The sequence below is a fragment of the Caretta caretta genome, chromosome 9 (genome assembly GCF_965140235.1).
Source record: "Caretta caretta isolate rCarCar2 chromosome 9, rCarCar1.hap1, whole genome shotgun sequence".
NCBI classification, from domain to species: Eukaryota; Metazoa; Chordata; order Testudines; family Cheloniidae; genus Caretta; species Caretta caretta.
Genome location: NC_134214.1, coordinates 50,264,831 through 50,275,469, shown reverse-complemented (window position 1 = coordinate 50,275,469; position 10,639 = coordinate 50,264,831).

Here is a 10,639-nt window from a genome sequence, read left to right as displayed (position 1 = left end):
AGTCCTATGCCGTAAGAAACGGGTTAAGTCTCATTCAAACGAGCCACTTTGTGCACTTTTCTGCAGTTAGAGGCTGAGATCGGCGTGCTGTGCACTATGTTGAAGGGGTTAAATTTGTTTCTGAAAGGCTGTTCTTAGGTTAACCCAGCCTGGAGCAGGCCCTGCTCCCCCATTGCCCTGCCCTCCGCTGTGTAAGGCTGTACAGGGAATTTGCATAGAACAGAGCACTACACAGCATCTTCTACATGACCCTCCAATGTCCAGTTCCCTCCTGTGCTGCACAAACACTCTGAGGCAAACTCTCTGCTGGTATCTCTCCACTGCGGTCCCAGGGCTGTGGAGGAGGGGCAGGGTAGCCCTCTTAGTAGATGCACACTCCTGAGATGCACACAGCCGCACCGTGCACCTTCCGTTTGGGGTGAGCTCTCCGAGCAACAGCGGGTTCAGTCATTCATATTCTTTTTCCAAACTTAGCAGTGCCATGCTCCCTGCTAAGCACTAGTTACATGGAGAACTTCAAGGCTGAAGGTTCAGTGATCAGTGTGGCAATAATTGCTTAAGTCAAGGAACATTTATTTTATTCCTCTGTACAGAACTCGAAAGGAGCTGAAGGGCTTTCCCTGTTTACAAAGAATGCATTCCCGGTCAACTAGGAGCGTGGAAATGGGTTTGGAAGCTCAGGTCTCCTATTTGTGTCACAGATGAATAGTACCATCAGTAAAGGTCTCTTCCAAATAGAGATGCAACTAAAAGCTTCTATCTCTGTCTGTGCTCAAGTTATTTATGGGACAAGCAGCAGAAAAATTCTGGGGAACAGTAGATGGGGGGTCTTCATTATAGTTCTTATGAACTGTCCACATTGAAATGGGTCTTTTTGAATATAACATGGTTACAAATTAAAATAATAGGCAGGGGAGGCAAAGTCCTTAGACACCATAATATAATGACTCAGCAAGCAAATGAGTGGGTTTTAGAAGGTGCAAATTCCTGTGGTATTCCATTATTACCCAAGTCCCCATCCCTCTGAGTAGGCCGCAGTAAGCTTCTCTTTGACATTGTCCAAGTGTTGCTTTGTGGCTGCATAATCTCCAAACAGGGGACTTTTTCCAACAACAAAGCACTGTGAGCTTGGGCCCTTGTGTCCATAAATGTCTTTTGAAATATGGCCATTTCTTTCTGTCTTGCCTGAGTGAGCTGTCTGCCTGGAGAAAACAAGGCCTCCCTTGCCAGGGTGATGGCTGTAACAGCATGTGCTCCTTAAGGAGGCCACCCCAAACTCTGAAGGCCAGACTGACAAAGGGATTTAGATACCTAAAGATGCAGGTGGGCATCTGGGCTTGGATTTACCAAGCTATTTAAGCACTGACACCCCAGATTAAGGGTATATCTGGGTTAGGTGCCCACATCCCAGTTTTAGGCTCCACTGCATTTCACAAAACTCCCATCGAACCTTGTAGGAGCCTAAATTAACCCGGCGCCTACATTTTCAGGGCAAAAGTTCCCTGCACCTCAGTTTCTGCCTCTGGGCATGTGCCCTGCTGGGTGTCCAGACTCCTAGTTCCTGCCTCAGCCCCAGAGCGATTCACATAGGGAAGACAAGCTCCAAACTCATGCTTTGTGAATCACAGTGTGTTCCTGTGCTTTTCTAGGTGGCAGGATGCTTAGAGACCCAACACCTAAGTCGCTTCATGAATCCAGGCCTGTGATGGGGCATTCACTGCACCCCTCACCTGAAAGGGTTAAGGTAGCTGGGAAGGGGCTAATTAACCTGATAGACTGCTCCTGGGGGAGAATTAAGTGGCCTAAGTAGCCCCTGATAGATGATGGAGCCTAACTGAGAAGGAACAGGAGGGACTTGGATAAAGTCAGGCAGCTGGCAGCAGAAGGGGTTGCAGTGAGGAGCTGGTAGCCACCCTCTGGACATTAGCAAGGGAAAGAAGGAGACAAGGGGAGAGGGTGTAGGAAAAGGCTCAGGGAAAAGGCAGCAAGATTTAAGACAGTGAAGACCTTGCCTGCTGATTCAAGGGTCCCTGGGCTGGAACCTAGAGTAGAGGGCAGGCCCAGGTTCCCCTACCAGTCACTGGGGAAGTGGCACAGATTGGGCAGTGGATGGAAAGACTGCGGGAGACAGTGTGTATGGAGGGACTGGTGATACCCTGGAAGGGGAAAACACACAGTGACCTGGCCGGAGAGCCAAGCCAAGAAGGGAGAGCACCCTCAGTCACAGAGAGAGAGAGAGAGAGAGGCAGCAGGGCATGCAAATGAGTGGCCAATGGGGGCATCAGACGTGGAAGGAGCAGCCAGGAGGAGGTGCCTGTGATGGGGTATGCCAGACCCTCTGAGGCCCCTGCTGGAGGCCTCATGGTCCTGCCACACCCTGCCCCAGAAAAGGGCAGTGGAGGGGGGCCCCAAGCTGCCTAGAGTGACTGCCTAGAGTGAGTCCCACACAGCCAATCAGAAAGGTGCGGCAGGGAGCAGCCAATCAGGGCCCAGCAGGCTAGTATAAGAAGAGCTGCAGAGCCAGAGTGAGTTCAGCTCCTTCCTGGAGCTGAGGGAGTGTTGATGGTTGGCTGAGAGAGCTGCAGGACCTTGGACAGGGTAATGCTAGCAGAAGCCACGGGGAGCAAGAAGGAGCTCTGGTCTGGTTGTTGGGACTCCATCAGGACAAGGCCCTGAGGTAAGAGTGAAGATGGTGTGGGTTCACGGGGAAGTGGATTAGGGAATTAGAGCAGTGGCGCAGCTTAGATAAAGGGACACAGCGAATGGCTACTGTCTATGGGGTCTCTAGGCTGAGACCTGGAGCAGTGGGAGGGAATGGGTCCTCCCTATGCCCTCATTAGCCACTGTGGGGAAGTGGCCTGGACTTTGAGGTTCCCCAGAATGGGAACTGAACCCTTTCGTGGCCCAGCAAGAGAGATGGAGCCCAGGGGGAAGCCCTGGAATACAGCCCAATACCAGGGCTAAGACCAATGATAGACTACAGGACTAATTAAGGACCTAAGCCAAAGGAGGGCTACAGGGAGAGAAAGTGTAGGCCTGAAGGTACTAGGCTAAGGGAGCGCTTGTGAGAGGTGAGTGTACCTATTACAGTGCCCTAGTGGTGAGTGAGCAAGCTAGGTGCTCACCCCCACTGAAATTCCTGGAAGTTGGTGCCCAGCCTGCTTGGGTGCAGTGCTGACTGGAGGGTGCCCGTTCTGCTTCAAGCTCTGAAATTTACTCTTATTCAGCACTGGAATAAATTCAGGGATGGGATGGGGATCTGCCTGCTTGAGAGTGTCCTGGGATGAAAATCTATGCTCTGAATTGGGCAGAACAGGGCCTAGATCCCAGGGCAGTGCCTAACCCAGCAGGCTATGGAGCAGGAGAGTTGCTCGTCCCACTTCCTGGGGAAAAGGTCACTGAAGCCGACACATCTCAGCTTTGACCAAACAGCATATTTCAGAAAATTTCATTGCACCAAAAATGTTCCCACATGTTCTGCTTAGGTGCTGTTGTAACCCCACTGGGCACCTCTCTCGTGTATTTATGTTCGGGCCATCCCCCACCCCCAAACACTGCCAAAGCACTCTCAGAGAGCCATCCCAGCAGAAGGCTTTCCTTTGCAGCAGGCATTTCACACCGAACCCTGAGACCTGTGAACACACCAGCTCTGGGATGTGGTGTCAGCGGGCCGGGGTATGTACGGCTAGAATCAGTGGAGACCTAGCCCATGGCTCCTTGACCAGGCAGCTGGAAGGACAGGGCAGAGTTATCTTCCTGTGACTGCAGGTTTGCTGTAATTCACTAACACAGCCAAATCGTCACATCAGCCCCCGGAGAGAGCTAGCTGTCCAGCTGCCCTGAGGAAGGCAAAGGTGCCTTCCAGCGACTGAAACTGACACTAGCAACAGCACCAGTGTCAGAGTGTCCGCCCCCCCCCATGCAAGCCCCCTCTCTTCCTGGCCGCTGATCCCCCAGATGCATGCAGCAGTGCCATGGGACTAGGCCAGGAGCATTCAGGACATGACACAAGAGTTTTGCACTGTAGATGGTGACAGAACTGGACTCTAAGGCAGCAGGATGTGCTAGAGATGACGACAGCCGTTGCCATGGGAACCCCCCCAGTGTGCTGGGTTAGTTCGGGTAGTAGGAATAATTGGAGGGGAAGGGCTTTGGAGAGCCTGTTGGTATCTGGGCTGGAGCCAGGGCGGCTTTGCTCTTTCCAGAGCTCAGTGTGAATGTGGGTAAAGGGTATGGGTGCTTGGAGCAAAGCAGGTCTCCCGGAGCGTCCCACTGCTATGGAAAGTCATGGATGGAGACTTCAAAAACAGGTCTCTTGGCTCAGGGTCTGCTTGGGACCAAGTTACCAGACAAACATGATGCAACTGTGGCTGGGGATTTCTCTGCTTTGCAGTCCAGTTCATTCCCACCCAACTCACAGTTCTAGTTCCTGGTCACTGCCCCTTTGGTGTTCTCAGAGAGGAGTTCGTTAGGTTTTGTAGAAATCCAAAGTTGGGTAATGCAGCTTCCTAAACTTAATTCTTCCCAGGTATCTGATTATATAAGGAAAGGGGCAGGCAGGTCCTTCTTACCTTCCTTGCTTGCCCCAAGGACATGGGAGGAGAGATCCAGTTTGAGTAAACAAACTCTGCCATGAAAGTCAACATTTGACTCTGAGCCAACATTCTGGGGCCCATCCATGGCAATCACATGCTTTGCTGAGCTTCTGAGAAACACAGTAAACTGCTCTCCAGCCCCTGTCATTGGCTCCAGGGTACATGGGGGGTGGGCATGGGTGGAGAGTTCAGTGTTTGAACCAATCACACCTCTCTGCCATCATTTCAAACCCCTGGTGGGATGACTGGCTCAGTGCTTTCAACCACGCAATTCCCTCATTCCCCATTACTAGGGCCATTGTAACAGCAAAGGCACTGCCCTAGCAGGAGGATCCTGTGTTAAGACTGAGGCCAGGCCAATGCTAGAAAGGTTTGGTGGGTTAGCTATACCAGCACAACCTCCTAGTGGAGATGCAGCTTATACCAGCAACTAAATGCTTTTGCCAGCATAGATCATAGTGGTTGGGTGAGTGTACGAAGCTATACTGGCTAAAGAACTCATGGGCTGCTATAACTGTACCTACACAAGAGCTTTTACTGGGATGGAAATGTCTTGGAAGAGTCACTCCCCAGACAACATTGCTACAGGGGCAGAAGTTTCTAATGCAGACAGAGACGCTGACTTCCCCAGTTCTGCGGGGTGCTCTACCCCTGCTCCACCCCAGTCTCCGCCCCCACTCCACCCCTTCCCCCAAGCTCCCACCCCTACCTGGTTCTGTTCCACTCCACCCCCACCTCTTCCTGCCCCTGCTCCTTCCCCTCTCGCCTGCCTGAACAGTGGGTGAGAGGCACTGGGAGGGAGGGGAAGGAGCTGATCAGTGGGGCTGCTGGTGGGTGCTGAGCACCCATTTTTTTTTCCCCATGGGTGCTCCAGCCCTGGAGCATCCACAGAGTTGGCACCTAGATCTGGCCAGACAGGCAGTGCTGTCTAAGGAAGGGGGCAGGGAGCTGTAGTAAGTGTGAGAAGACTCAGGGCCAGTCTGCCCGGGGACCGTATTCACTGGGAGAATGGAAAGTGATGTCACCGCTTCTCCCTGAAGGGATGCCGCAAAACTGGGCTTCAGGGGAACATCAAGATCACCTGTTGTTGTTTGATTACATGAGCACCTGGAGGCACCTACGAGGATCAGGATTTATATAAACCACTCTTGTAATTTTGTGGGGCCTGGCTCATGATTTTGGACCCCTTGGGGTTGGCGATGTGGGAGGGAATGGACAAGGTAACCCTGAACTGCTCCTGTTTGGTATACTGAGCCATGGTCCTAGTATGCCAGTCATTGTGCCCTGTAGGCATCATGGCAGAGGGAGGAGTTGAAGCAGGGGAATATTTTCAGCTTTGCAGCGAGTGTGAAATGGAAACCCAAGGGGGGATACCGCCTTGAGCACAGCTGCTCCTTTCTGTAGGCCTGGGCACGATGGGACTCTCTAGAGGTTTGGAAAGGAGGGTTACCCAAGCATGGGCTGAAGCACCACTCACTAATTCCTGGAAAGCTAAGAAATTGGAGGTGGGAGAGCTCACATGTCCCCTGGGAGGCTCCGTGGACACCCTACTGGAGGTGCTGGTGACACAGCTTGGAGGGAATGGTGAGGAGTGTATGTCTGGAATTCTTTTGCCAGGCAGGACAGATTCCCCAGTGGGCATCTGGAATCCAGGGCCAGTGTCTAGTGAGACTAGTGGGTGGACCTTTGGCCTTTCCCACATCTAACAAGGGGAGCAAGGATCAGGCCCTCTGTCTAAAGAAGGGCTCTTGTGCCAGGCAAAGTGTAGTTTCATTGCTGTGCATAGGGCTGTGCTCCTGCACAGCAGGAACAGCTGCCTCTGTTTCCCACATGCAGCGCGTCTCCAGCTGCCCCGTGCCATACATTGGCACAGCAGGTGAATGGCTGCAGCCTCCTTTCCTGCAATGAGGTCAGGGAGAGCCCAGCGGAGTCGTTCAATGTGTCACAAATACTCTGGACACGTGAGTGACCTCCACTGTGTCTAGGCAGCCACTTCCCACACGCACCACCAGGGCACACCCACCATGAGGAAAGGCCAGGGCAGACCAGGCCAGGATACTACTCCACTTCCCCCTATTGCAAAGTGCAATCCCCTGACTCAGCCCAGTCCTCCGCAGCTCCTGAGAGCAGCCCACGTGAGGGTTGACTCATTGCTCAAGGGGGGGAGATGGACACAGAGCATCCACATGCACATAGTGCTACACACACACATCTGGCCCCTCTCACACATGCTGTTGTGGTCTAATTGTACGATGTGGTGCTACTGGGGACTTTTGGGATGGAGAGACCAGGCTGATCTGTGCAGCCAGCCTGTCTCCGGGCATCTGGGTGAAAATGACTGCCCTGCTCTTTTCAGAAGACAGAGCCTTTAAAACCCCTGAGATATCTCTCCTCAGCCCAGATGCCTTACTGCCCAGTGGGAAACACCCAGAGCAGGTCAGTTTCAGGGCAAGAGGTAAAGGTAAAGGAGATTGTTAGAAGTATCGACAGCCTCTTACAGCCAAGGATCATGAGATAATCTCAGATATGCTGAGATTAAATTTTCATAATCGTACTAAAAACTGGGCCTTCTGGTTTCTGAGCCTCTATGTTGCATTCAGATCCTGTTCTCAGGCTTTGCTCCACAACCAGGAGGGTTAGAAAGTTAACTTTCCTTGTAAATGAAAGCTGAGATTCTCGTGAAGTCACAAGACTCCAGGCCCTGGGGCTTTTAGGAAAACACCAAATATCGCAAGCTCACAGTGAAATTGGGAGAGTTGGCAATGCCACGTTAGGCTTCACGAGTCATAATCATTCTGGATGGGCGACACCTTCCATGTGCTTGGACACTGATTTGTAGATGGCAGGCCAAGTAACCATCCATCAACGCATGATAAACTCCAGTGATCTCAAATTGGAGATTTATCCTTGAATTTAGGCCTAACTTATTCTGATCACAGCAAAGCTCAGGGCATCTCGGAGCAAAAACAGGTGCTAGCTTGCAGGCTGCAGTCGCCCTGCGCACCTGGGCAAGCATGCTGCTCTGGAGGCCAGAGGGGAAAGAACAGAGAGCAGGGCTTTCTTGCTGGAGAGGCACATGTGAGGGCAGATGGTGCCCCCTGGTGTTCATGTGTACTGGTTACATTCCCTAGAGATACATACATGGAAATGTGATGAAGAAGGCTCCCTGTGTTCACACAGTTCTAAGTCAAAAAATCGTCCAATTTCCCTTGCCAAGAAAAGTCCATGAATTAGAAATCACTGTCTGGGTTGGCTGTTCCTTCTGACACACAAAGCTGTCACATATCCCTGCCTCCTGCCAGAGTTCAGCACCATTGCAGAGAAAGGGTTCGTGTGACTCGGAGAGGGGCATGGTTCTGACCCATCCTGTATTCAAAGAGGAGCCGAGCATCCAGCTGCATGTGTCCTGGTCTAAGGGATGGAGCTGTCACTAAATCTCTCTCTCTCACACACACACACACCCATACACACACCCCTCCCTCCCCAGTTTGGAGGTTCAGCCATCCCCACTGCATATGCTGTGTTAATTGCCATAATACTGAGACAAAATCAAGCTGTACCGTAACATCCCATTCTGCTCCAGTGATTTGTAACAACAGGCTGTGATTATGTACATGGAGCCAACACTGGCCTCAGCAGGCAGTGCACGCGCACATGGCATTAGCATGAAACCCAGGCCCGTCCCAATCCTAAGAAAACAGCCTGGCTCAAAGAGCAGCCAGCAGGGTCACTGTGCATCTGACAGCCAAAGGCAACTTGCAAAGGGAAGAAAATGTTTGTCCCCTGCTTTTTATTTGTCGTCTTGCTGGGGGAAAAAAGAAAACAAAGTTTGGACTTTGTTTTTTTCACACAAGGAAAAGGTTGTGGGGGAGGGGGAGGAAGGTTCTGCTTGGTTTTGACATTATGTTCTGTAGGGGCCTTTGCTTTTTTTTTCTCTGGAAGAGGCCTCGGCCCACTGGGAATGGTGATTTGTATTCCAATTGTTTCAAACTCTTTATGTGAACACCTATTTAGCACAACCGTTGGGGGGGAAAAACAGTCCAACGGAATGAGGGTAGCCCTGACTCAACAATCAGCAGCCAGTTTTTGCTGTAGCAGCATGCCTGCTGCAGCTGCCTAGGGGTCCCAGCTGTGAAATCAGGTCATGTTAGACTTAGAACACCACCCTGAGGAGCCAAATCAACAAACACGAAGTTCAATGTGGCTTTGCAGTCAGAATGGACAGGGATAAGTTACACTTAACGCTGTGTCAGCTGGTCATAGTTAACCCTACAATTCGGTAGGGTTTGCTCATGGCCAGCTGACATGATGTTGAAGACTACAGTTTCTGTCTACACCAAGTGGCAAGTCGTGTCAGCATTCTGTTAGTGGACATGACTCCTCATGATCAGAGTCCTAACTCAAGCTGGTTTTCTAGTGAAGATGAGCCCTAAATGCAGACAGGGGTGTAGAATCATAGAAATGTAGGGCTGGGAGAGACCTCGAGAGGTCACCTAGTCCATCGCCACATGCTGAGGCAGGACCACATAAACCTAGACCATCCCTCACAGGTCTGTTCAACCAGTTCTTAAAAGCCTCCAAGAATGGAGATTCCACAACCTCTGTTGGAAGCCTTTTCCACGAGCTTAACTATCCTTATAGTTAGACAGTTTTTCCTAATATCTAACCTACCTTGCTGCAAATTAAGCCCATTACTTCCATCTTCTGTGGACATGGAGATCAATTGATCATTGTCTTCTTCATAACAGCTCTCAACATATTTGAAGAGTGTTATCAAGTCCCCCCTCAGTCTTCTCTACACTGATCATGCCCAGTTCTTTCAAATTTCTTCACAGGTCAGGTTTTCTAAACCTTTTATCATTTGTATTGCTTTCCTCTGGAGTCTCTCCAATTTGTCCCCATCTTTCCTAAAGTGTGGTGCCCAGAACTGGACACAGTACTCCCGCTAAGGCCTCACCAGTGCCTGGCAGAGCAGGCCAATGACCTTCCATGTCTCACATACAACGCTACTGTGAATACAGCCCAAAATGTCATTTGATTTTTTTCACTGCAGCATCACACTGTTGACTTGTACTGAATTTGTGAGCCACTGTGAACTCCAGGTCCTTTTTCGCAGGACCACCGCCTGGACAGTTTGTCCCCATTTTGAAGTTGTGCATTTGATTTTTCCTTTCTAAGTGACGTACTCTGCACTTGTCTTCACTGAAATTTTTTTTTGTTGCTTTCAGATCAACCAGTTTATCAAGATCATTTTAACTCTAATCGATTACACCAGCTTGGTATCATCTGCAGAAAGTATAAGCATACTCTCCACTCCATTATCCAAGCAAGTCATTAAAGAAAATATTGAATAGAACTGGACCCAGGTCAGACCCCTGTGGGACCCACTTGGTATGTCCTCCCAGTTTGACAGCTACTCTTTGAGTTTGGTTTTTCAGCCATTTGTGCACCCACCTTATAGTAATTTCATCTAGGCCACATTTCCCTAGTTTGCGTATGAGAATGTCATGTGACATGCAGAGGTTGGCATGGACCTTTGCCCATGTGGCTGAGGCGACAGTAACTGGTGGTTCCCAGGAGAACATCAGTGGCTGGTGCTCAGCCCTCGGGAGCAGTTTCTGATTCCATTCTCAAGGGTGTCTCCACCAGGGAAAGTAGTAAACAGCCAGCAAGGGTTTCCAAGCCATCTGAGGAAGTTAGGTGCCTTGCCCAGCTCCCATTGGCTGTCACAGGATTTGGGCCCCTGCCATCCTGGGGCTCCAGTGAAAAGCCCCGCCTGAAGAAGTGACCACTGAGGGGCACCTGTCTCTTTCCAGAAGCCCAGTCAGGCGTATCGTGACCTTCCCCCAAGTGCCTGTGTTCAGACAGCCAAGCCCCCTAACCCCCTAGTGCATTCCCCTCCATAGGCATCTGGCTGCATTTTAAGGGAGGCCCTTAATTTGCTGTCTCATGTCCCATGACCTGGATCTACTCGGGAGCTTCTAAGACCCCTGTGCAAGGCCAAGAGCCATGGTACTTGTCAGTAACCAGGGAAGGGCTCACGC